Here is a 24,288-nt window from a genome sequence, read left to right as displayed (position 1 = left end):
GGTTTTCAGAGCCACCATAATGCAGAAAGCAATGGCTGAGTTCAATCAGTGCACTTAAACAGTAATGGTAGATTACAACTCTTACAGCAGAAAGTACCACTTTAATATGATGCCTTCTGGTTTAGGGAGGTGTCTTCCTACTTAGAGGTGGGTGATGAATTCAATTTGATTCATGTTTAAAGGTATAGCTACCCAAAGCACATTTTCTGAATCAAAACACAGCCATCCTCCAAAATTCACGCTTCTGCATATCTTGTAACATAGTTTTCCAACCAAATAATGTGCCCACAAAGGCACATGCTAGGATAAAATGTGCAGAAATTGTGTATATTTGTGGAAATAGCATTCCATACGAGCAATTATATACGAGAAAATTGCTTTGCAAAAAATGTGCATAGTAGGCGAAATTGCATACAAATGCACACCAGAATGCTGATTATTATTATTTTAAGCAAACTGATGAGGAAATTTGGAAAACTGAGCTTACGACTGGAAAGATGAAAAACCGAGAGAAACTGAAATTGACATATTTGTCCATCCTTACTTCTTCCTCGCATCACCCCTAGCTGCATCAGGACTGACACACAGGCAGAGATCTGAACAAACCTCAATACTACCGGTAATTTGTGGTTTGAGGGCCCGTTTCCTGCTTTGTGGAATGAAGACACACGGACACAGTGTATAAGGTTAATGGACAAGAAAAGGCCACAACTTTATTGATTACAGCAAGTGAGAAGGCTTAGGAATTGAACCACGACAGATTGACTCCACCCACTCGGAGAGGGGTGAGCCTAAAGGGGGTTTATTCACCAGTAGGTGGAGCCTGTTGATGCTAATACAACTATAAGCTCTCCCCTGATGTCACCGAGGGTCGTGCCATGGCCCCCCGCCACACAGGCATTGGACAGGATCCATGACCGCCGGATTCATTTAATGGAATACCCAAATTTGAAGGGGTAGGCGATGGCCACACCTTGCCCTTCCACACACCAACAACACATTCCAATGCCTAACCGCCAAATACCAAGAAAGTTGTGACGATTGCTACGAGGTAGGTGAAAAAACCAAAGGCCTAATGTCAGTTAGAAAAATTCCTACCAGGCCCGCTAGGCAACCTGGGCAACCAACCTAAGGTCCATAGCAAGGTCAAGCGAAAAGCTAAGCCCTAAGCCCTAAGGGAGTGGTGGGTGGGTGACTCGCGACGAGAAGGTGAAAAGTGAGGCAGAATGGCTGGCGCAGCGGTATCTTAAACCGCACACCATGCCCCATCCAAGCCACCCGGTTGGGTGCTTACCTGTGGGCGTGGTGCGCCAGCCAGGTGAGTGGGGCAGGGGGCATAACACCCCCTGCGTGACGCAGTAATCGCGTCCCGCCCACAACACCTCCCCTCTGTGAGGAGGAGAGGCTTTGTCAGAAACCAGTATATCTTGATAGTAGCTTTACTGGAAATGTTCAAGTGTCAGACTTGACTCTTGTTCCGCAAAGTGGGACATGGTGATTAGTGAGAAGTTGCTCTGCAGTCAAACTGAGATTGCTGTTATTACCTTTTAGATCATCAGCAGATTAATTATGCATAACAAAGAGAAAGTGCACCTTATAAATAAAATATTAATAAACAAAATACTCCAGTATTTTATTGTTAGAAGTGGCAAGGGAAATTTCATCATTTAGATTCAAGCAGTAATCAAACCCATCAAAGATTAACGGTACTATATTGGATTAAAATATTAAAGACTGCTAAATATAAATGCTTTTTTTTCCCCTCCCAAGAGAACAATGTCTTGACTTTTGTCAGGGTAGAAGCAGCTTTGAAAGATAAACTGTTAAGGTATTTGTCTCTCTTTCTTTAAGAGATTATGAATTTCAAATCAAGTTTGCTTCCACAAATTGCGCTCTCTAGAAAGACTTATTTGATTAATAGCAGAAAAACACCTGGATGTTTCATGCTTGCTTCCCTCCCCCCCCCCCCCGTTTTTTTCCACATGTATGCTCGGATATTGGGGGGGGTCATGTTTTGAAAAGGGGAAAGTCTTTAAATTTGTAAGATTAAAAAAATAAAAAAATTGTAAGATGCCTGGAGGGGTTCCACCTCAAATGGGGGACAACACAGAGTATTTCTCCTGGGGGGGCATTTGGAAGCAAGGACTGCACCCCTGTGAAAATGCAAAATACGTAGATGGTGGTGTGAGGTTAAGGCAAGTGGAACTCTCCAAGGTGAAAGACTGGTAGAGGAAAAGAAAAGAAAGCTCTCATTTTCTGTGTACACTCTTTTTCCACTTTAGATATACAGTGGTACCTCAGGTTACATACACTTCAGGTTACATACGCTTCAGGTTACAGACTCCGCTAACCCAGAAATAGTGCTTCAGGTTAATAACTTTGTTTCAGGATGAGAACAGAAAACGTGATCCGGCGGCGCGGCGGCAGCAGGAGGCCCCATTAGCTAAAGTGGTGCTTCAGGGTAAGAACAGTTTCAGGTTAAGAACGGACCTCCGGAATGAATTAAGTACTTAACCCGAGGTACCACTGTACTGCTGCTCATTGTTCTTCCCTTTGTTGTTTGTTATAAGAATTTCAAGGTCTTATATATATATAATAGATGTTCATAAATGCACCAAGCAAACATATACAAATATGTAAACCACATGTCTGACAGCCACAGGAAAGTCCTGAAACCATTTTCTCTCTCCCAAAATGACCTCAAATATTTCTCTGCAAGGTTGAAGGAAATGGGGAATATCCCCATTGTCTCTTTCACAAATCCTGTCTGAAGGGCACATTTAAGATATGAATAGGGTGTGAGCCTGTGACCTGGATTTAGGAATTGAGAAGTTATCATAACAAAAGAGTGGCCAGGATGCCCAGGTAATCCAATCAGGTAACCTGGCAGACAGGAAGAAACAACACACCCAGATTTCTGCCCCTTCTCTGATGTATTAAGGGGGTGGTCTTGGACTCCAGGGCGGGCAATTTAAAATGTCTATACAGTGGTACCTCTGGTTATGTACTTAATTCATTCAGGAGGTCCGTTCTTAACCTGAAACTGTTGTTAACCTGAAGCACCACTTTAGCTAATGGGGCCTCCTGCCACTGCCACCGCACAATTTCTCTTCTCATCCTGAAGCAAAGTTCTTAACCCAAGGTACTATTTCTGGGTTAGTGGAGTCTGTAACCTGAAGTGTATGTAACCTGAAGCGTATGTAACCCGAGGTACCACTGTATAAGGGCTTGTGTGCATGGCTCGGGGCCTCCCCCTTGTGGGGGGGGGAGCACCCTGTTACAACAGTTTAATAAAGATCAGGCTTACTAGCTGCTTTGCTTCTCAATATTCTCTGGTTGGTCTCTGTTATTTTGTCCTACTGATAGAAAACCTACAAAAGGACTCTGTATGGGCTCTTGGGTACCCCATAAGGGAAAAGGAGCAGCTTTTTTCTCATAACATGTCATTATGCTCTATAGTCATACCCTAGATAAGTAGGTAACAACCTGCTATGAGACTCTGGTGGAATCTACACACATATAAAAAAACAGTGTGAAAATATTTTTTTAAAAACACGTTTTGAAAAATACACTGAAATAGGCATAGTTCAGCTGTGGATATAGTGACCAAGCCACAGTTCTATCTTCTGAAATGTTCTCTCAGTCTCTGTCCTGTGAGCCAACCCCAGGGTCCACAGGGTTGTAGACTGAATTGGGTCAGAAGCAAAACAAAAACCTCGAATAAAAGGTAAAGGTAAAGGTACCCCTGCCCGTACGGGCCAGTCTTGCCAGACTCTAGGGTTGTGCGCCCATCTCACTTAAGAGGCCGGGGGCCAGCGCTGTCCGGAGACACTTCCAGGTCATGTGGCCAGCATGACAAAGCTGCATCTGGCAAGCCAGCGCAGCACACGGAAACGCCGTTTACCTTCCCGCCAGTAAGCGGTCCCTAATTATCTACTTGGACCCGGGGGTGCTTTCGAACTGCTAGGTTGGCAGGCACTGGGACTGAGCAACGGGAGCGCACCCCGCCGTGGGGATTCGAACCGCTGACCTTTCGATCGGCAAGCCCTAGGCGCTGAGGCTTTTACCCACAGCGCCACCCGCGTCCCAAAAAAACCTTGAATACCCCGCATTAACTAAAAACTGAACTCTGGTATTATTAATCCTAAAGGATTGCATTTACTTTGGCTCTGAAATTTTGCAACCAAACAGAATAAACACATTGCATGCACACAGCCTTTGTTCTTAGCAAAGGCAAACTCTCTGTACTCACCCATTAAAGCACAAAGACGGAGAGAAAATAATTTCCAAAGTAAAACCTCCTAAGGCAGCAATAGTTATACTCCACGCTTAAAAAAGACAGACAGAAAGAAAGAAAATCTAGATAATGATTGAAATATACACATAGCCATTTTTAGTCCTTCCAGAATGATTCTAATTAAAACTTTCATTAACTACTTTATATTCCGATGAATGCAAATGTAGCGGCCAAACATCCAGCACAGAGAAACATCTATATACCGTACATTCCCTCCCCTCAATTGTGCTGTTTCCAAAGCCTTTTTCAAATAATTTATCTTCTCCGTTAGAAACATATACAAAGTGATTTGTAATCCCCCTGTATTTTAATGATTTATCGAGATCCTCATTGCTATTAATTACAGATGGGTCTTAAGTTCACATTTTAAGTATCTCATTTAATTTTTCAAAGCCAAACCTCAGAGATGTTTGGCTCTGTTACTGTAGCATGCTGGTATTGCTGTCCTGGTGATTATGATCTGACCTTTCGCTATGCTTTTGCGTAGCCTAGCCCCAAGTAGTAGACAAAATAGATTTTAATAGCTGGAAATCTCTCTTTTGCCTATTGAATGCCATACACTTTAGAGCAGCCTTTCCCAACCTGTGGGTCCCCAGATGTTGTTGGACTACAACTCCCATAACCCCTAGACAACCTCTTCCTCCAAGATAAGAGTAGGAAGAGGAAGATCCTTTTATGGTCAGAAGTACAGGAAGGAATTCCCTTTTATGGTTAAGAATACCAGAGCAAGAACATATGTGATGTCAACCTGCATACATAGGCTGACGTGGTTGGGTTTATATGGGAAGGAGGGAGAGGGTGCCTGGAGGATATATATACTGCATGAAACTTGTCATTTCTTTGGAGTTGCTGTGGACTTGATCACGCAAGTGCCTTCTGCTATCCAGAGAGCAGAATAAACTCTTTCTTGGAATCAACCTCGGTGTCATTTGACTTCCTTCCTCCTGTCCCGGAGCAACGCAGACCCAATTGGTGAACTCCAATAAGGCTACAAGAGCTCAGGGATGATGGGAGTTGTAATCCAACATCATCTGGGGACCCACAGGTTAGAGCGTATAAATGTTGCACTCATATCCCATGTTTCCTTCAAGGAGGTGAAGGTGGTTCACATCCCCATTTCACCCTTACAACAACCTTGTGACATGAATCCACACCTTTGATCTAAAGTGTGACAGCCTGGGCTCATTCTTCTTAACCTTATCTCCTTTGTTTTCTCTTGTTCTGGCGAAAAGCACCTGGCTCTCTGAAGTGGGTTTTCCCCTCCTTTGAAAGTTTTCTGTCACCTTCATTTTAAGATCAGCACACAAATTGTCTAACTTCATTTTTTATTGCCCTTACAGTAAGTAGAAACTTACTGGGTGGCGAAGAAGATCCACTCTAAAACTAACAGCCCAGTCCATTTTGGTTATTACAGAAACAGCAGGCTCTCACTTGCTGCTGACATTTATTTTGAGACGTGTTCCATTTTGGCATGGACTTAGCAGGGCATTGACATTTACTAACACCAGCAGTGCATTGTTTAAAAAATTGTGTGGAAATTGGTTGAATGAAGCAAAAAATAAACAACAAAGACCTCAAAACACAATTGGTCCATTTGCAAAATGCAATAGTTAAAACGAATAGGAAAATGAGTTTTGCTTGAAGGATTTCTTCCAAATTTACTTCTCCAAGCCATTGCCTAACAAACATCCCAGTTTGTTTTTTCACAAATTATGAGGATTCTGCTTCCATAGCTGTCAACTTTTCCCTTTGCTTGTGAGGAATCCTATTCGGAATAAGGTAATTTCCCTTTAAAAAAGGGAAACGTTGACAGCTATGTCTGCTTCCCATACACAAGAAATAAGTAATACCCCTCTGAGTAATACCCCTCCCCACCTTCTCACTATATAGAAGGATCTGGCAACTTCTGTTTCAGTGTATCTGAAGAAGTGTGCATGCACACGAAAGCTCATACCAAGAACTAACTTAGTTGGTCTTTAAGGTGCTACTGGAAGGAATTTTTTTTGTTTTGACAAGAAATAAGTTATTTTTAAAAACTGTTCAATTCTTCTCATTCATCGAACTGGTTTATATAGACTTATCTACAAATGCTGGGTTCCTTTCATTTCCTGGTTTGCAGATTAAAGTGCTGGGTCTTGTTATTTCAGTATGGAGAAGGGAGATGACCCAAAACAAATATACCTGGGTTTCACCAGAGTTCTTCCTCCACCTGACAGTAGAGGCTGCCACACCCACCTCAGTCTTAATTCCTCCAAACCCACCTGTATTTACAATCAGTCCCAGGCTATCAGCTTCCTTCTCCTTAGTCTTGGTGTTGCCCTTGTTGAACTCAGCAGGGAGAAGGACAAAACTAGAATTAGCTTCCTCTATCTGTCATTGGCTCTAAATTATTTATTTATTTATTTATTTATTTGTACCCCACCCATCTGGCTGGATTTCCCCAGCCACTCTGGGTGGCTTCCAACAGAATATTAAAATAAAGTAGTCTATTAAACATTAAAAGTTTCCCTAAACAGGGCTGCCTTCAGATGTCTTCTAAAAGTCTTCTAATGCCTCATTACAGCAGAGGAAAATCCCCCTTTCCGGCAAAGCAGTCAGAGCCAACTTCAAACATATTCGTAGGAATGGAATTATACTACTACTACTACTACTACTACTACTACTACTACTACTACTACTACTAATTTATTATTTATACCCCACCCATCTGGCTGGGTTTCTCCAGCCACTCTGGGCAGCTCCCAACAGAATATTAAAAACACAATAAAGCATCAAACATTAAAAACTTCCCTAAACAGGGCTGCCTTCAGATGAATTCTAAAAGTCAGTGGTTATTTATTTCCTTGACATCTGATGGGAGGCGTTCCACAAGGCAGGCACTACCGAGAAGGCCCTCTGCCTGGTTCCCTGTAACCTCACTTTTTGCAGTGAGGGAACGGCCAGAAGGCCCTCAGGGTTGGACCTCAGGCTGAACAATGGGGGTGGAGAAGCTCCTTCAGATATACTGAAGGTTAGTCTACCTGCAGTTGGTCACTCTACCAGTCCTAATGGGTGCCATTGGCTATGATCCTGAAAATCTTTGGTTCAGTTTTCACCTGCTTCCCCAAAGGCATTGAAAAATGTAGGGCACAAGAGCTTCCCCAAAGCTATCCATAAATGGGATGTGTTTAAAGAAGAGCCGTGGGATGAGAATTTCGAATCTCAGTCTCTGAAATTGCTTCTCTCTGTGCAAAGAAAGTACTGCAAATGATGCATTTCCAAAACATTTCTCTCTCTCTCTCTTTGGTGTTTTGTTTTTTTTAAGTACCAAAAAGGGCAAAGGAAAAGAAACATATTTAACGCCTTGGAAAGGTTAGCCAGCTATTTTGTCAAGTGCCTTCCTCTGAGCCCTCCAAAACAACTGGGCCAATTCAGTGTGGAAACAAGGCACAGATGATATAAAGGAAGCAACTCCTTTGAACCTGCAGCTGCACTGACTGCCGCTCTCTGTGACGAGCAGCCCAATTCCATGTGGAAAGGGAAAGAGCACAAGATATAAAAAGGATCAAAACTGTTTGAACCAGCAGCTGTGCTACCTGAAGCCCTTAATCTTTCCTGGCAATCTGTTTGAGACACACTTTCCTTCAGTTAAGAGGACTAAGAGGCTTTTGCTGACTGCTGATCCTATGAGAGAAGCCGGTCCAATTCTCCCACCGTATTTATTGGAATGCTCAGATATATTTGGAATGAGGAAGAAGGTGGGGGTGGAGAGAAGTAACTTTTCTTTTGGTTGGGATGAAACCGAAATTGGATTTAGATCAGCTGGCTTGGATGAGCAACACATAGGTTGCTTGTACTGAACCGGACTCTAGTATAGAGTCTTTCTTTTCTTTTCAGTTACCAAGTGGGGGGAAAGGCTTGTGTAGTTCATGGTAATGAGAGAGAACTATACTGAAATCTGGCACTTCTGGCCAGAATGAAAGACAATCTCTGCAGAGAGAAGAAAGGGGGCTGCTGAATACTGCCAAGGGAAAAGATTGCAATTTATCCTTGAGTAGAAAAGCACGTGTATTGTTCCATTTCAAGCTGCAATCTGTCTCATACTCTCCACAGGCAAGCCACCTCAGTAATGCCCCCCCTTGCTTTCTATCGCAAATGCCCCCTCCTATAACCCTAACATTTCTGTCTTCTGTAGTCCTCTCACTGCTTGTTCAGACATGCACACAACTGACTTTTCCCAGGTTTTCAAGGGTGGGGAACCATTTCTAAGTTGAGGGCTCTATTCCTTTGGAGGCAAATGACTGAGGCTACATGCCAGAGGTGGTCAGGGTCAGAGCTGTGGGTGGACGGTTAGGGTCAAAGCCAAAAATACCATATTGGCCTGAATATAAACAACACTTTTTCCTCCAAATTCTGATCGTGAAAAGTTAAAGTGCAGTTTATATTCGCGATCTTACGCCGCCAGCAAAGTGGTGTGGCTCCCCGCCCCCAGGAAGCAGCCTGGGAGCACGGAGCAACGGCGCCCAGCCATAGCTGTCAACTTTCTCCCTTTTTTAAGGGAAATTCCCTTATTCCGAATAGGACTCCTCGCAAGAAAAGGGAAAAGTTGATAGCTATGCGCCCAGCCCAGCCACCACTCCCAAGCCTCCCCCAAGCTGCTGGAAAAAAAGGAGGAAGGGGGGAGGCCGCCAGCAAAGCGGCTCAGCCCCCCCCCCCACGGAGAACAGGTCAGGAATATGGGGCAATGACGCCCATCCCATCCGAAGCCTGCCCCAAGCCGCCAAATTTTAAAGGTGCACCGTGGGTGTGCCTTATATTTGGGCCAATATGATAGGTGGTTTGACCAAACTGCGGGAGGCAGTGGAAGACAGAAGTGCCTGGCGTGCTCTGGTCCATGGGGTCACAAAGAGTCGGACACGACTAAACAACAACATGATAGGTGGAGATATCCCTTTTCTCACAGACACTTTCTATTACCCATTCTTTCTCCTCTTCATTGCCATTCATTCTCTGGTGCACACCAACTGCATATCAAGCTACTCATACACACACAAACAAGGATGCATCCTTCCATCCATCATTTGTTCATTCCCTCTCACCAATCAACTCTAACACACCACTTCCAGCTATGTGCTGAAAACTTCTACTTTTCCCACCAGCAGTGATCCCAGCCTATACTCTCCTGCCCTTGGGATGAACCAGGATGTCTGCCACTACACAATGAGCAAGGGAGAGGGGTCCATCTAACTGTCTGCCTCCCATGGGTTAAACCAAAGCTTAAAATTATGGCATACCGTATCCTAGATCAGTGTTCCCCAACCTTGGGCCTCCAACTGTTTTTGGACTACAACTCCCATCATCCCTCGCTAGCAAGACCAGTGGTCAAGGATGATGGGAATTGTAGTCCAAAAACAGCTGGAGGCCCAAGGTTGGGGAACACTGTCCTAGATCATCCCAACAGGTGAGGCATTGCTCAGTGGTAGAGCATCTCGTTTGCATGCAGAAGGTTCTGGATTCGGTACCTGGTGTCTCCTGGTAGTCCTAGGGATGTGATAGATGATAGATAGATAGATAGATAGATAGATAGATAGATAGATGATAGATAGATAGATTAGACTTCTTGCCCACCCTTCACCACAAGGTCCTAGTGCAGATTATAAAATAGAACCTACAACAATGAAACCATTACGATTATACAATACATAAAACTATTCAAAATGGAAGGGAACTGTCTGCTCCCCTGCCTGAAGCCCTTGAGAATGTCTGCAAGTCAGTGCAGACTTGGGATGCTTAACATCTGAGGGGAAGTAGCAGATCATCTGCTTTGCATGCCAGAGGTCTTGGGTTCAAGGATGCTGGGAAAGGCATCTTTCTTAAACCCCAGAGAGATGCTCCAAGTCAGTGAAGACAAGGCAAAGATACATGGACTAATGGCCTGGCTCAGCCTAAGGTGGCTGCTTATGTTCCTGTCCCTTTTCTAAGATTGCTGTACTGCTCAACTCCTCTTACAAGTGTTCATTTTTATATCTATGTATTTTGAGAGATGCAAGCAGAGTAACAATAGAGAACTACCATCTATGGTGATAGGAATGCTGGATAATTCTACAGCATTCATAATGTTTATTGTGCAGTATTTCTCATTCATATATATAGTGGGGGGGTCAGAAAGATGGAGGGGATAAAACTTATTCTATTTCACTGACACATTAATCTATTTCAAGCTTTAAAAAACAGTTTCTGCTTCAGCCTCACATGATAGAGCTGCACTCTCAGCAGAACCCAAGAGAATATTCAGTCCTTCAGTTTGCGGTGCTTAAATATTGATTTTGGTAATCAATCAAAGAAACAAATTTTACTATTAACAAACATAAATTCTTCATTTTTGAAGGGGAGGGGGTGGTAAAATCAGCTGCCGAGATGACCTGTTTCTCAGCCATTCCCTCTAAGCTTGTTATTCAGATGGACTTTGCTGTCACTTCATCGGTACAAACTTCATCAATGACTAAGTGTAAATTCTCTCAAGAGATGAATGCACAGTATAATGTAAAATCCTGGCAATACCATGGCCCTTCTCATCAAGAGTATGCAGCAGAGAAGCTCAGATTAGAGTGCTGAGACCACAGAGTGCATATGACCACTTTTGGCTGGCATGCGAGTTGCACTGTCTTCCAGGCAGAGATAGTTTGGCCAGGACAAGTCACACTCCAGGAACATCCCGTGACACTGCAGATGTGTGATTCCACTGAAAATAGTTTGAAAGCTGCAGTTAGTGTAGAAAGTGCAAATTTTGATTGGCACAGGCCACTCATATGTCACCAGTCTTGAAAGAACCTTACTGATTGTCCATTTATTCCACGGCTTAACTCTAAGTTCTGGTGCCTACCCTCAAAACGATCACTGGTTGGAGCCCAAGCAAATGATCACATGCTAAGGCCATCAGCTGATGCCTTTCTCCAAATATTACCTCCGTTTGAAGTTTGCATCTGCTACATTTGATACAATATATGACTTAGATGCAGTGACACCAAAAATGGTGTGTGTGTGTGTGTGTGTGTGTGTGTGTGTGTGTGTGTGTGTATCCTTGCCCACATCCTTTGCTAGCTGCCCATAATAATCCCTTCTTTACTGCCCACAATTCAAAGAGTGCTTTAAGTTTCAGGTACAGGACATTTGTGAAGTGCTAATCTTACGTTATTGGACTAGACATTAAACTGGCATTTAGATTAAACATCAAGCATTTTCACCAAAGAAAGCATTTGCAGTGTGTCTTCTCTTTTCAGGGAACAAAGACCGTGTTGTTTGAAGTTACCCAGTTCCTTCAATAAATACAGTTTATCAAGCCAGTTAACAAATGGTAACAGGCAAGAAGCAAGATAGGAATTATTCATTAATATGCAAGCTAGGGCTGCCATATTTCAAAAAGTAAAAACCAGGACACCCTTAAAGTTGTTGATTTGTCTATATAGAAAGACCCCCAAATTGCTGAGCTTTCTTTCTTTTTACAAAAACACCACACAAAAACTTGATTTTTCTATGGACTGTCCCGAAATATTTGGACATAAGGCAGCCCTAATGTAAGCAATTTCTTTTTCTTAAAAAAAAAGAGAGTCCAAATAAATTGTTGGTTTTACAGTTTATGGGATTTGTAGTTCCTATGTGAATTACTAGAACTGTGGAAGGGGTGCAATCAGATCAGAGCCATAATGGGGGACAGAGTGTTAAGGACTTTTGCTCCTTTGCTCACGAAAACCCAAAATGATGTGCAACACCAGGAACCAAGCAGGAGTTGAAAAACCACAGACTTTTCTAAAACTCCCCCCTCCCTAATATGATGCCACTGACAAATCTTTGGTGGTGGGGAGGAGAAACAAAGGCCTATGTGGCCTGTGAGCCATGGAAGAGCCTCCCCCAATATATTCAGGGAAGATAGAGAACTATCTTTCTTTTAGAAAGTAGACAGAAGTAGAGGTAAAATATAAAGGTCACAGATGATGAATATGACTCAAGGGCTACCTATTGCATCAAAAAGGCGACAGTAAACAAAAAATTGAATAGTGACATATTTAACTGGTTTATGGTAGTAACATTAGATGCAATGAGTCAATATAGCTGAGAGTTCAAGTCACAAATAGCTATAATCATAGATACAAAAAAATATCCAGAGGGTTGTTAGCTTTCCAGCAGAGAAGTTGCTGAGGGATATCTCATGCTGATATCTCATCCCATTTTTCAAATCCTAGCACTGTGGAGTTTCAATGATCTGAGTGAAATCTGAACGGAAAAGGTGAATCTGTCTATTTCAGTTTCCCCCTGTTCCTCATTTTTCCAGTATTAAAATCAGATCTACACATCATATTGTGCTCTCTATCTCTTTCCCTCCCTCCTTCTCTCTCTCTGTGAAAATTTTTATGAAAAGTTGTCAGCATTTTAGTGCAAATTTCTCCAAATCTACACAAGTTTGTATGCAATTTTGCTTGACAAAATGCATTTTTGTATGTTATTTTCACTAATGTATTCATTTCTATGAACATTTTAGCCTGGCAAATGCATTCTTGTACACATCGTATTTTAGCCTGGCAAATGCATTCTTGTACACATCGTATGGCCAAAGAACTACATTGCAAGATTCGGAGAATTGCAAATTCAAGGGAAGCTGTGTTTCAGTTTTTGTATTGTTATGGAAAGTATAAATTCAGTAGGTTTGCCTTGAAATGTGACATTGATCCCCCATCCCTCATAATCTGGTCCAGATCCTGGCTTCAAGTGAGTACTCCTTCTAATCAAGCACTCCAAATCAGTGAATTAGTTAATATCATTCCAAATATGAAGAAAGGAGGCAACTGAATCTAATATGGTGAACATTTGCTAGAGGTGCTGTAGGGCATATAATGTTAGTAAAATCCCTCTGTTGATTCAAAGAAAGAAGCAGTGCCACGGGGACTTGCACAACTCCCAGGGGAATTCCGCTTGAGGGAACTTGCTTCTCAAACCAACTTACACTCCCAAACGAGAAAAGCCCAGGAGGATTGAGATAACTAAACGATGCATCCAATATAAATATTTTGATGGTTAAGGTAGATATAGCCTAATGCAAATGGATCTCTGCAGGGTGACGAGTGTCATCTATTGTATTTTCTATAAATAGCCCTGCCTACAATATGAACATTAAAAGGAGGGATGCTAATTTGCTTGACTATTTGTAAGCCCTTAATATCAGAGGATTATCAGGTTTCTAAATCAGTTTTCAACTGCAGGGAGAACAGTAATTACTGTAATTATGAACTGCAGATAAATGCCACATTTTCATTTAAATAGTTCAAACTCACCAAGGTAATCTGCATGCATAATTCGACCTCATCAACACCTGTACTTGTTTCTGATTAACTGAGATCAGTGACTATATATATATATATATATATATATATATATATATATATATATTTTCATGGATACATTCTTGTGCATAATACTATAGCATGGCCTTTGGATGCAACATCATAAAAATAGCAGGAGGGAATTCAAACTGATCTTAAATTATGGTTGAAATCTCATTGGTAGGACAAGTGCATGAATTCGATTAAATAGAGATATGCCAGCTCTTACTTTTTCACCCTTGGCTCATTGAAAGGCAAAGATGCTTTGAGTATAAAGAAATCTCTCATTTGTCGCCGTCGTTTCCACACACACACACACACACACACACACCCCAGATTATTCTTTATAAATCCACTCTGCCTTATCTCCATTTTATCAAACTTTGGAGAGTAGCTTAAATCCTAAACCAAACAATAGCCCCTAGTTCCTACTTGCTCACATAATTGTCTTCAACTCTTGGTCTTAGACAAATCTCTCAAGCGAGATAAGCAAAAAAATGTAATATGGAAGTATTTCTCAAATTAATAAACAATTTTCAATGGAAAAATGACCAGGTATTTTATCAGAGCAGTATATAAACAAAGTTAACAGTATCACATTCCAGATTCAAATGCTTTCTATTGCCAATGCAGATTGAATTACCCATGGAAAAATCGCCAGTAGAACATCCACTGTAGTGTCGTAGTTAGAGTGATGGACTAGGACCTCAGAGACCAGGGTCCAAGTCTCCACCTTGCCACGAATCTCACCCAAGTGACCTTGGGCTAGTCATTACCTGACCTATCTTACATCATTGTGAGAATAAAATGGGGAAGAGGAAAACCACATGTGTCACTTGAGCTCTTTGGAGAAAATGGTAGGATATAAATACAACAAACAAACAAACAAACATGGCCCCAAAAAACCAGATTCTGTCAACTACTGCCTTATGACTTATTCACAGAGGATAGGAATATCAATTAGATCTTATAATGTGAAGGGAAACAAAAGGTACTTTCAGCACCATGGACAGCTAAAGTGCTACTGAGACTTTTAAAGGTGCCTTTGCGTCTAATTAAATACCACCCGTTTGAAGGGTCGTTGTTTTATCGCTTAATGAGTGCAGGTGGTGGATTAGTGATGAGGATCTTGTCAATTGCCCCTTGAACAGCTTCTCTTAATTGTACCCCCGTCAATTTCTGCTCCTGTGGAGCAAGAGGTTTAATCAATGGGTTCCTCTCATTCTATAAAAAATTAAATAAATGCAAAGCAGTGTTATTTCCCTACTTCAGAAATAAGAAAGAAGTCAGTGCCCCCTTTGGGAACAGAAATTGACATTGTAACAATTGTCAGGAAGGACTAAAATGGGTCAGAAAGGAAGAAACTTCTATTAAAATGTTGGTTTGGTATTTGCTACAGAACTTGTGTGTGTTTAAACATGCTTGTGAGTAAACTCTATACCGTTAGCTAATATAAAGGTAAAGGTAAAGGGACCCCTGACCATTAGGTCCAGTCGTGACTGACTCTGGCATTGCAGTGCTCATCTCGCTTTATTGGCCGAGAGAGCCGACGTATGTCATGTGGCCAGCATGACTAAGCCGCTTCTGGAGAACCAGAGCAGCACACGGAAATGCCGTTTACCTTCCCGCCAGAGTGGTACCTATTTATCTACTTGTACTTTGATGTGCTTTCAAACTGCTAGGTGAGCAAGGACCGAGCAATGGGAGCTCACCCTGTTGCAGGGATTCGAACCGCCAACCTTCTGATAGGCAAGTCCTAGGCTCTGTGGTTTAACCCACAGCACCACCTGCATCCCACGTTAGCTAATATAGCTCTGTATTAATTGATTGCATGGAACTTCCATTTTAATTCTGCTTCCAATTAATGTGGAAAAGAAGAAGAAGAGGAGTTTGGATTTGATATCCCGCCTTTCACTTCCTTTAAGGAGTCTCAAAGCGGCTAACATTCTCCTTTCTCTTCTTCCCCCACAACAAACACTCTGTGAGGTGAGTGAGGCTGAGAGACTTCAGAGAAGTGTGACTGGCCCAAGGTCACCCAGCAGCTGCATGTGGAGGAGTGGAGATGCGAACCCGGTTCCCCAGATTACGAGACTACCGCTCTTAACCACTACACCACACTGGCTCACTATGTCTCTAATTGACCATCGTTTACAAAAATTGCATATTTTATGGAAGAGTGTGCATAAAAAATGAATATATTGGTGGAATATATTGGTGAAAAGCAATGCTTCTGCAGAACATTAAAGATCTAATGTGAAAAAAAGTACCAGGTCCCCATGTATGAACTGTGGGGCAAGGCAGAATGGAGCAATTTCTCTGGTGTGCAGCTGTTTGTCTGCACAGAGGCTGCAAGGCAACACTGTGACTCAGGCCCTGCCCCAGAAACCAATCAGACTAGCCAAGTGCCTTCTGGGGTATGGGAGATCTTTCTTCCTCTGGTACACTCCTAGGGTATACAGCATTAAATCCTGCACACCACAGAATATATAACAGCAGAATTCTAGCCTTGAATTTGGATCAGTGATTTAAGCACTTTGAGTTTATGGAATAAACTATTATACTTGAAATTGCCCCTTGCTGTTGCTGATGACTGATTTGAAAAGTGTCATTTAATCTCCAGTAGCATTATTCTGTCACTTTCCAGAAATCTCCTTTTATTAATGAAATCTATACAACCCATTTCAGCAGACCAAGAGGCCATGTGTATTTCAAAAAGACACCACGCAGCTCTTTAGTGGCGGATACAAAGCACTAATAACAGGATCCATTTGCCTATTCAGTGCATCAGACTCTTATACTAGAAGGTATTATCTTCAAATATCTAACAAATCTCCATGGAGCATAAAATAAACCAGGCCAGCACAATTTGAGACTCATCATGACGTTTACTTTCTTACTTTTAACCATAGCTGTCAACTTACAGATTTGAAAATAAGGGACTAGCAGCCTTGAAAATAAGGGACCAGCAGCCAAAATAAGGGACCTGCAGCATCACCTGTTCCAGGCACTCCAGTCTTCCTGTCCTCCTGCAGTCTGGTCAAACTCATGCTGGTAGCTTCGAGAACACTGTCCAACCAACTTTGTAACCAGAGGTTCAACTGAATAGAATCTGAATCGCATGCACCACAAGGCCTATGCAGCCTCAACTTAAGATGGCTACCCGGCCTGGCTTTGCACTGCAAAGTTTGCAGCAGCACATGCAACAAAATGGCGTCCAGCATTCAAAACCCCCCTCAGCTTGCATTAACTAGCCACACACAAGGCATGCAAGCTCCACCCCCCAGTCGTTCTTAGACTTCTTATTTGGTGAGCAACACAGCCAAGCAACACAGTTGGAGCCTCCCTCCGCCCTGGCTGGCAGGGAGGGAGGGAGAGGAGCTGCTTCCTTTGAAATTTAAGGGACATCATTTAAGGGACATTTAAGGGACATCTATCAATAAGGGACAGCAGTGGGACATAGCGCTGGAATAAGGGACTGTCCCTTCAAATAAGGGACACTTGACAGCTATGCTTTTAACTGCCCTGTGATCATCTTTGATGAAGGGCGGTGACATTATTTGTAGAGGAACAGTTGGTGAGAGAATCACGCAGCAGTGTAGCTTGCACCAGAGTTGTTGAGCTTTTCTTAGAAAGATCCCCCCCCCAAAAAAATGTTTACTTTTAAAATACCTTTTCTTTAAAAAGAGATTGCTTTCTTCTGCCACCCTTAGACCAAAAAAAGAGGAGGGCTGGTGTGGTGGTGGTATGGGAGAAATCGAGCACGCCGGAGACACCACACATTCCCATTGAATTGAAAGGCCCCGGATTCTGAGTAAACGTGGTTAGGATTGCAAGGCACCTATGCAGAATTAGACAAGATGACAGGAAGGATTCGAAACCTGCGGGATCAGAGATTCTCAGAGGACTGGAGTAAATATATGAACTATTCAAAAAGCAATTGTAATCAACAGATTACGCTAGCAGGATTGCAAGAAGTTTTGTAAAGAGGACTATGTGAAGGACCATTAGTGAAGGACCATTAAAAGTAATAGTGAAATTAATGAAATGCAGATTAAGTGATAAAGATTGAAAAATCTTCAGATGTGGTTGATGGAAGTCCAAAACACTGAATAAGATGAGAAAATATGTTGTATTTTATTTTATTTTTTGAAATTTCATGTAAAAATTAATAAAAATATATATTTTTAAAGGGATTGCGAGACACCTTCTTGAGTTTGCCCCATGGAATTCCTAACCAAGGCCTCCTCCCCACTGGGTTCAATGGGGCTGAAACAGATAACTCTACCCCCTGCCCCGTCCAGTTTCCTTTCCCCACTTTCAGCTACTCCACAGCACACAGTACAAAGGAAATCACAGGGAAAGATGTTTCAAACATTCCCTCCCATGATCCTAGTTTAGCTTATCCCGGATTTTGGCTGGTCAGAAGCATCTTTTATATTCATAAAAGCTTTCCTAAAATGGTTAACTCTTCCCTCCACTGTGATCCTGATCATAATTAACCCCATGCTGCTATAAAGTTTCCCCCCTAAGATTAATAGTGGCAGAGAGAGAGAGAGAGAGAGAGAGAGAGAGAGAGAGAGAGGCGCAATTTTTATCTGAATGGTGAGTGGGATCATGATTGTGATATAATTTGGGAAGCAGGAGTATCACATAGGAGGCAAGCCATTTACCAGCCACCTGAGTTCACAGTTTGGTGACCAATTCAGACAACACCTCCAATGGTATTTCCTTCCATTTCCATAGCAAGGGCCAATAGGATAACCTTCCCAAGATTGTTTTGTACAGTTGTTTCGAGTCAGAGTAAAATGCAAGCTTTCAAATTAAGTGATATGGATAAGTGACATGAATCCGTATCTTCACATAATATGGCTTGTTGTCCACATGTAAGCTTTCCTCATATTTTTAAGAGCAGCTTTGTTTGGAGATGATAATATTAATTTCCATGTTTTGAAAAGCCTCATCTGCTAATTTCCATATTTCAAGCTTCCTGTTTAGAGGACAAGAGCAAGTCAGGCATGCTTTGTTTCTAAGCAGTTTGCAATTTTAACTGCAAGTGGAAGACACCTTCCGTAGGTTTAACAGTATTCTGGCCTTCATTTATTTACCAGTAATAAGCCCCAGTTCAAAGAAAGCTCAAGCTAATCATATAATAAGATACTATTTAGTAGGATTATAGACCTAGTCCGAGTTTAGCCTCCATTACAGAACTATTTTATTTCAAGATTACATATTAGTGCCCCTAATAAATGGGAAAGCTAATAGATAGGAGCAAATTGATATTAAGCACCGGATGCAACATTACCAAACATATCAGAAAATGTGATAGCAATTATCAGAGATTGTTTAATCTCCTCCTGATTATTTTAGCCATTTGTCTATATGATAGCTAATATTGCTTCACCCCAATGCATTTTCTCTCCCTGCAGTTTACATCATTAATATTCGCAAGCTAACAGAACATGATAGGCGAGGAAGAGAAAACAAGATGGGGTCGAATCTAATTTTAATAGATTTAATAATGAAGAGTTACATAGGAAATGTTGGTGAGTTTCTGCATGTTCGCACCTGCTGCTTCTTGCACTCAAATTTACCCTGTTGAGAATTGATCAGAGACAATCCCTGTCCCATATATTGTGCACCATATATTGTGTTCCTATGATAAGTCATAGGAACTTGCCTTACACTGAGTTAGAATCATCATCATCATCAGTTTTATGATGGTGAGAGCCAGTCTGGTATAGTGGTTAAGAGTGGTAGACTCGTAATCTGGGGAACCGGGTTCGTGTCTCCGCTCCTCCACATGCAGCTGCTGGGTGACCTTGGGCTAGTCTCACTTCTCTGAAGTCTCTCAGCCCCACTCACCTCACAGAGTGTTTGTTGTCAGGGAGGAAGGGAAAGGAGAATGTTAGCCGCTTTGAGACTCCTTCGGGTAGTGATAAAGTGGGATATCAAATCCAAACTACTCCTCCTCCTCCTCCTCCTCTTCTTCTTCTTCTTCTTCTTCTTCTTCTTCTTCTTCTTCTTCTTCTATCCCACCCTCCGCAGCCAGAACTGGGCTCAGGGAGGCTAACATCAAAGTATATAATACATTAAAACATAAAATCAAACAATCGATTAAAGTACAGCTTAAAATCAAATTAAGATCAGAATAAAATCAGATGACAACCCACGAACCATAACTATAGGGGTTGGGAACATTAAGTGCTCACCACACCCAGTTATTTGTACTGGTCTTATATGAGCCAGTGGGAAGAGTTAGCGAGGCCACTTACATGCAGGGTCTTGTAGAAAGAGGGGAGTCAGACTGAGCCCTGACCAGCTGCTCTATGGGGTTTCAGACAAGATATATTGACTAAAAATGTCTAGTAAACAAGATCAGTAGTGGGTTTCCTATTTGGTGAGCCAATATGACAATGATGTGGGACTGAGGATTGGAGCAGTCATTCTGTGATACTATGGAAGTGGACAAAGCTGTATTGTAACTATTGAATAAATGTGTGTTTTTGTCAGAGACTGGGCAGAGGAGGAGTGGTGGAGACGGTCTCCCCAGCCTCACCCTTCCAGAGAAGAAGGAGACAGTTCAGAATTACAACAGGGGTTTGAGGGAGGTCACAGCTCAGAGGCAGATGAGGGGGAAAGCTGGGAAATAATGGGAGAGGAGGAGGAGGAGGAAGAAGCACCAGGAGGGCAACAGCTGATGGACTCAGTGTCTTTAGAAAGCATTCCAGACCCCGCTCTCCCAGAACCTGGCGGGCATTGAAAGTAGGAGAGCAGAGAGCTCAGAGGCAGAAGGCCACCATAGTGATGACACATAATGGGAGAGATGGAGGGGGTGAGGTTTCACTCAGAGCAACACCGTTATACGAAGAGGCTGCATTTCTAAGCCTCTCTCTGTGAATATTGAATAAAAAGCATCGGTAAGAACTTTTCTTGTCTTATCCATTCCTGGCAACCTATCTACATGTAGATGTGGGGATTGAAACGGAGAGCTTCTACATACAGGGCATTTCCTCTACCACCGAGCAATGGTGGTACCACCTTTTAGCACAAAGCATCTTCAACACAATACAGTGGTACCTCGGGTTACATACTCTTCAGGTTACAGACTCTGCTAACCCAGAAATATTACCTCAGGTTAAGAACTTTGCTTCAGGATGAGAACAGAAATCGTGCTCCGATTTTTAGGAGGCCCTATTAGCTAAAGTTGTGCTTCAGGTTAAGAACAGACCTCCAGAACGAATTAAGTTCTTAACCCGAGGTACCACTGTATCTGTAAAAACCTTAAAAACAGCAGAAAATATATCACAAAAATGATCATACAATACAAAAAGATAAAAATAATAATGCAGCCATAATAAAACACCTAATTAAACCAGCATAAACCCATTCAAACCCAGATGATCTTTTAAAAAACCTCTCCAGGATTTCAAGCGGGGTTCATTTCCAGGACTACCTAGACATCTCAAGGACTGAGCTAAAGCCAACTCCATATTTTGCTTCCACTATGTTTGCCTTGGAGTGCATGGAGGCGGTGATTGTATTTCAGAATTCTGTTAGTATGAGTTGCTATAGCTCTCATTCTTCAACCTTCTGGTCCTTGGTTCTGTGGAAGGTAAGCAACTTTTGTGAACCTGTGGGAGGGGGGAAACTCCGCCATTTGTTGAGAATTATTTTGCGTTCTTTAAAATATTTTTCACAAAAAATATTTTCCCTCACTCTCCTTGATTTATTTGCCCATGCTTCCATGGAAAACCTAATTGGTTGTGGCACCTCTTTTTATTGCAAGCATCAGAGAAATCCTTGTGTCAGTGAGAGCATCATCATCATATTGCCACTTGCAAAACCATCCACAACTTGCCAACGCCAACTGTATGAAATATCATTCTGGTCAGTGAGTCTGTGGACCACAAGGAAATTGTGCAGAGAAAGCAAACAGGTATAAAATGAATTCCTGAAATTTGGGGAAACAGAAGGTACTTTTTTGAAATACATAGTGGCTCTCAGCTTTAGACAGAACCTAAATTAGGAAAATGGGATGCGGGTGGTACTGTGGGTTAAACCACAGAGCCTAGGGCTTGCCGATCAGAAGGTCGGCGGTTCGAATCCCCGCAACAGGGTGAGCTCCCGTTGCTCGGTCCCTGCTCCTGCCCACCTAGCAGTTCGAAAGCACGTCAAAGTGCAAGTAGATAAATAGGTACCACTCCGGCGGGAAGGTAAACGGCGTTTCCGTGTGCTGCTCTGGTTCACCAGAAGCAGCTTAGTCATGCTGGCCACATGACCCGGAAGCTGTACGCCGGCTCCCTCAGCCAATAAAGTGAGATGAGCGCCGCAACCCCAGAGTCGGTCATGACTGGTCCTAATGGTCAGGGGTCCCTTTACTTTTACATTAGGAAAACATTGAAAGAGATCTTAAAATCTCAATATTAAAGATGCTGCAAAAAACAAACTTCAAGCGACCCTTCTGTTCATACATCTAGAAATGGGAACCTTTCTAATTTTTTGTGAGGGAAGCATTTCCTCAACAAAGGGGGTAGGTGACCCAAGCTAGTGATGGGTAGGAACAGAACCAGAGGTTGGGGAGGGGGCTGCAGCAGAAAATGGATGAGAAAAGTCATTCACTCTCTCTCTCATATCCGCTCCAGCCTTATCTTGCCATCCACATTAATTTAGGCCAATAACATTCAATTCTGCCATGTCCCGGATAAAATGAGGACTTTCAATATCACAATCCTACATGTTTTCCTGGGAGTAAGCCCCACTGTTTCTGAGTAAACATGGTGTAGGCTTGCTCCGCATGTCTCCTCTTAACTTTCTGCTTGGGAGGAGTTCCATTTAATTGCTCACAAAGTGTCTCAGAGGGCACCGAGTTTGACAGTGAATTAGAAGCAGCGAAAGGATGTTTCACTGATGCTGAGAAGGGGGAATAATGTTTAAGCTAGACGTGTTCTCATTCCTAATTGAGAAGATGTCAACCTCACTCCTGACCCCTTAATTCCTGAGAGAATGGTATGTGACTTGGCCACAGAAATGGTTCTATGTAGGGGGTTTTTCTTCTCCTCGGTCACCTACAGCTGACCTAGCAATATGGAGAACAGACAGAACTTTTTAAAAGTGGGTTTTGTCTAGCTTTGGCTCAGTTCCTCTTGAACGCACTTCCTTTTGCTTCACTGTGAATATTCGCCAATGTCAGTGCATCTGGACTGTAGACTTGGCTTGTTTTTAATTAACTCCTCAAGATGATTTTTTTAAAAAAATAAAAATAAGTAAAATCCTTAGAACAAGGTATAAAGGCTACAATCCTTATCCTGCATACTCATGAATAAGCAATGTGCATTGATGGCACAGTGTTAATAATTAATTAAAAAAATAAGTCCTCTTGATGCTTGTGAGGGTTGCTCTTGAGGAAGCACGTTGAGGAGCTCATCAAAACTTGTTCAAAAGGATACCAAAGCCCTAGAGAGACTTCTGCCGACTTTGAGACTCTTTCTGTTTGGCCCTAAAATAATAAGATCTCATTAAGCTGACTGATGGGAATCATTTTTCTATATTTCATGTTGCTCATTTCTATTGCTTTGTTATTTCTTAAGTGGGCCTAGCACAATATCACGTCCAAGGAGGATGCAGCTGATCCTCAGAGCGCTATTTCACTGCAACCCGTTTAAAAGACTACAAAATGAATGAAGTCAGTGGATTCCTTGACAACAGAAGCTTCTTGCTCAAGATATTGCAGCAGAATGTTTATCCATCTTTGGGATATGCCAGAATGTACAGATGCAACATTCAGGTTTTAAATGTCTAATCCAAACATGCATTTTGTATGACAGATTTTAGTTTCAAAATTCAAATTCTTTAGACTTCTTTGGTTTGGATGTTGTTTTTTTGGGGGGAAGCAGAATCTGTTAAGAAATATCAGAGCTTCTTAACTGTAGTATAATAAAGGCAATTGGTAGTTATGCTATTAGTTGCTGTCATCTACTGAACACCACCCCCTGCAAAACATCAAATATGATCAAATGTTAAATGCTGTCATATGTCACCTATCAGCAGCTGTCAGTTACTAAAATCATTGCTTGCCAGCTATGAAACACAGTCAACTTACAGTGCAATTCTATTTGTGTCTGCTTGGAAATAAGTCCCACTGAATTTACACTGAAATTCATTCAAATGAAATGAGTGGTATTTCATATCTCATTTCAGTTTAGATGCACATATTGTAGATTTTAGATCCATTATTGTAAAGTTTAGATGTGTTAAAATCATGCCATCAAATTTATAACTGCCTATTGAATTTCCCCCAAAGCTGAAAAGTGGACGAGATGAGAATTTTGTCTCATCAAATGAAAATTTTGTACATGTTTTCTGATCCACTCTACTATAAAATTTTTGGAAAGCTGTTTGTTTGCTATGCATTTGGACATCTTTTAAGATGTTATGACCAAATTTGTATTTTTGTTCCTGAGATCAAGGAGCAAATTTTCATCTATTTTTTGATGCAGTTGGACACCATTTTGAATCAAGACAGCAGACTAAATCTTTCAAAACTGCACTGATGTTTTGGTTTCCTAGTATTTCAAAGCAACAGCTGGTACAAGGCTTTATTGGGCTGTGGGAAGATGGCATCTTTGTTTTCTTGAGAGA

This window comes from Podarcis muralis, chromosome 9, assembly GCF_964188315.1.
Source record: "Podarcis muralis chromosome 9, rPodMur119.hap1.1, whole genome shotgun sequence".
NCBI classification, from domain to species: Eukaryota; Metazoa; Chordata; class Lepidosauria; order Squamata; family Lacertidae; genus Podarcis; species Podarcis muralis.
Note: the sequence above shows the minus strand (reverse complement) of the source record.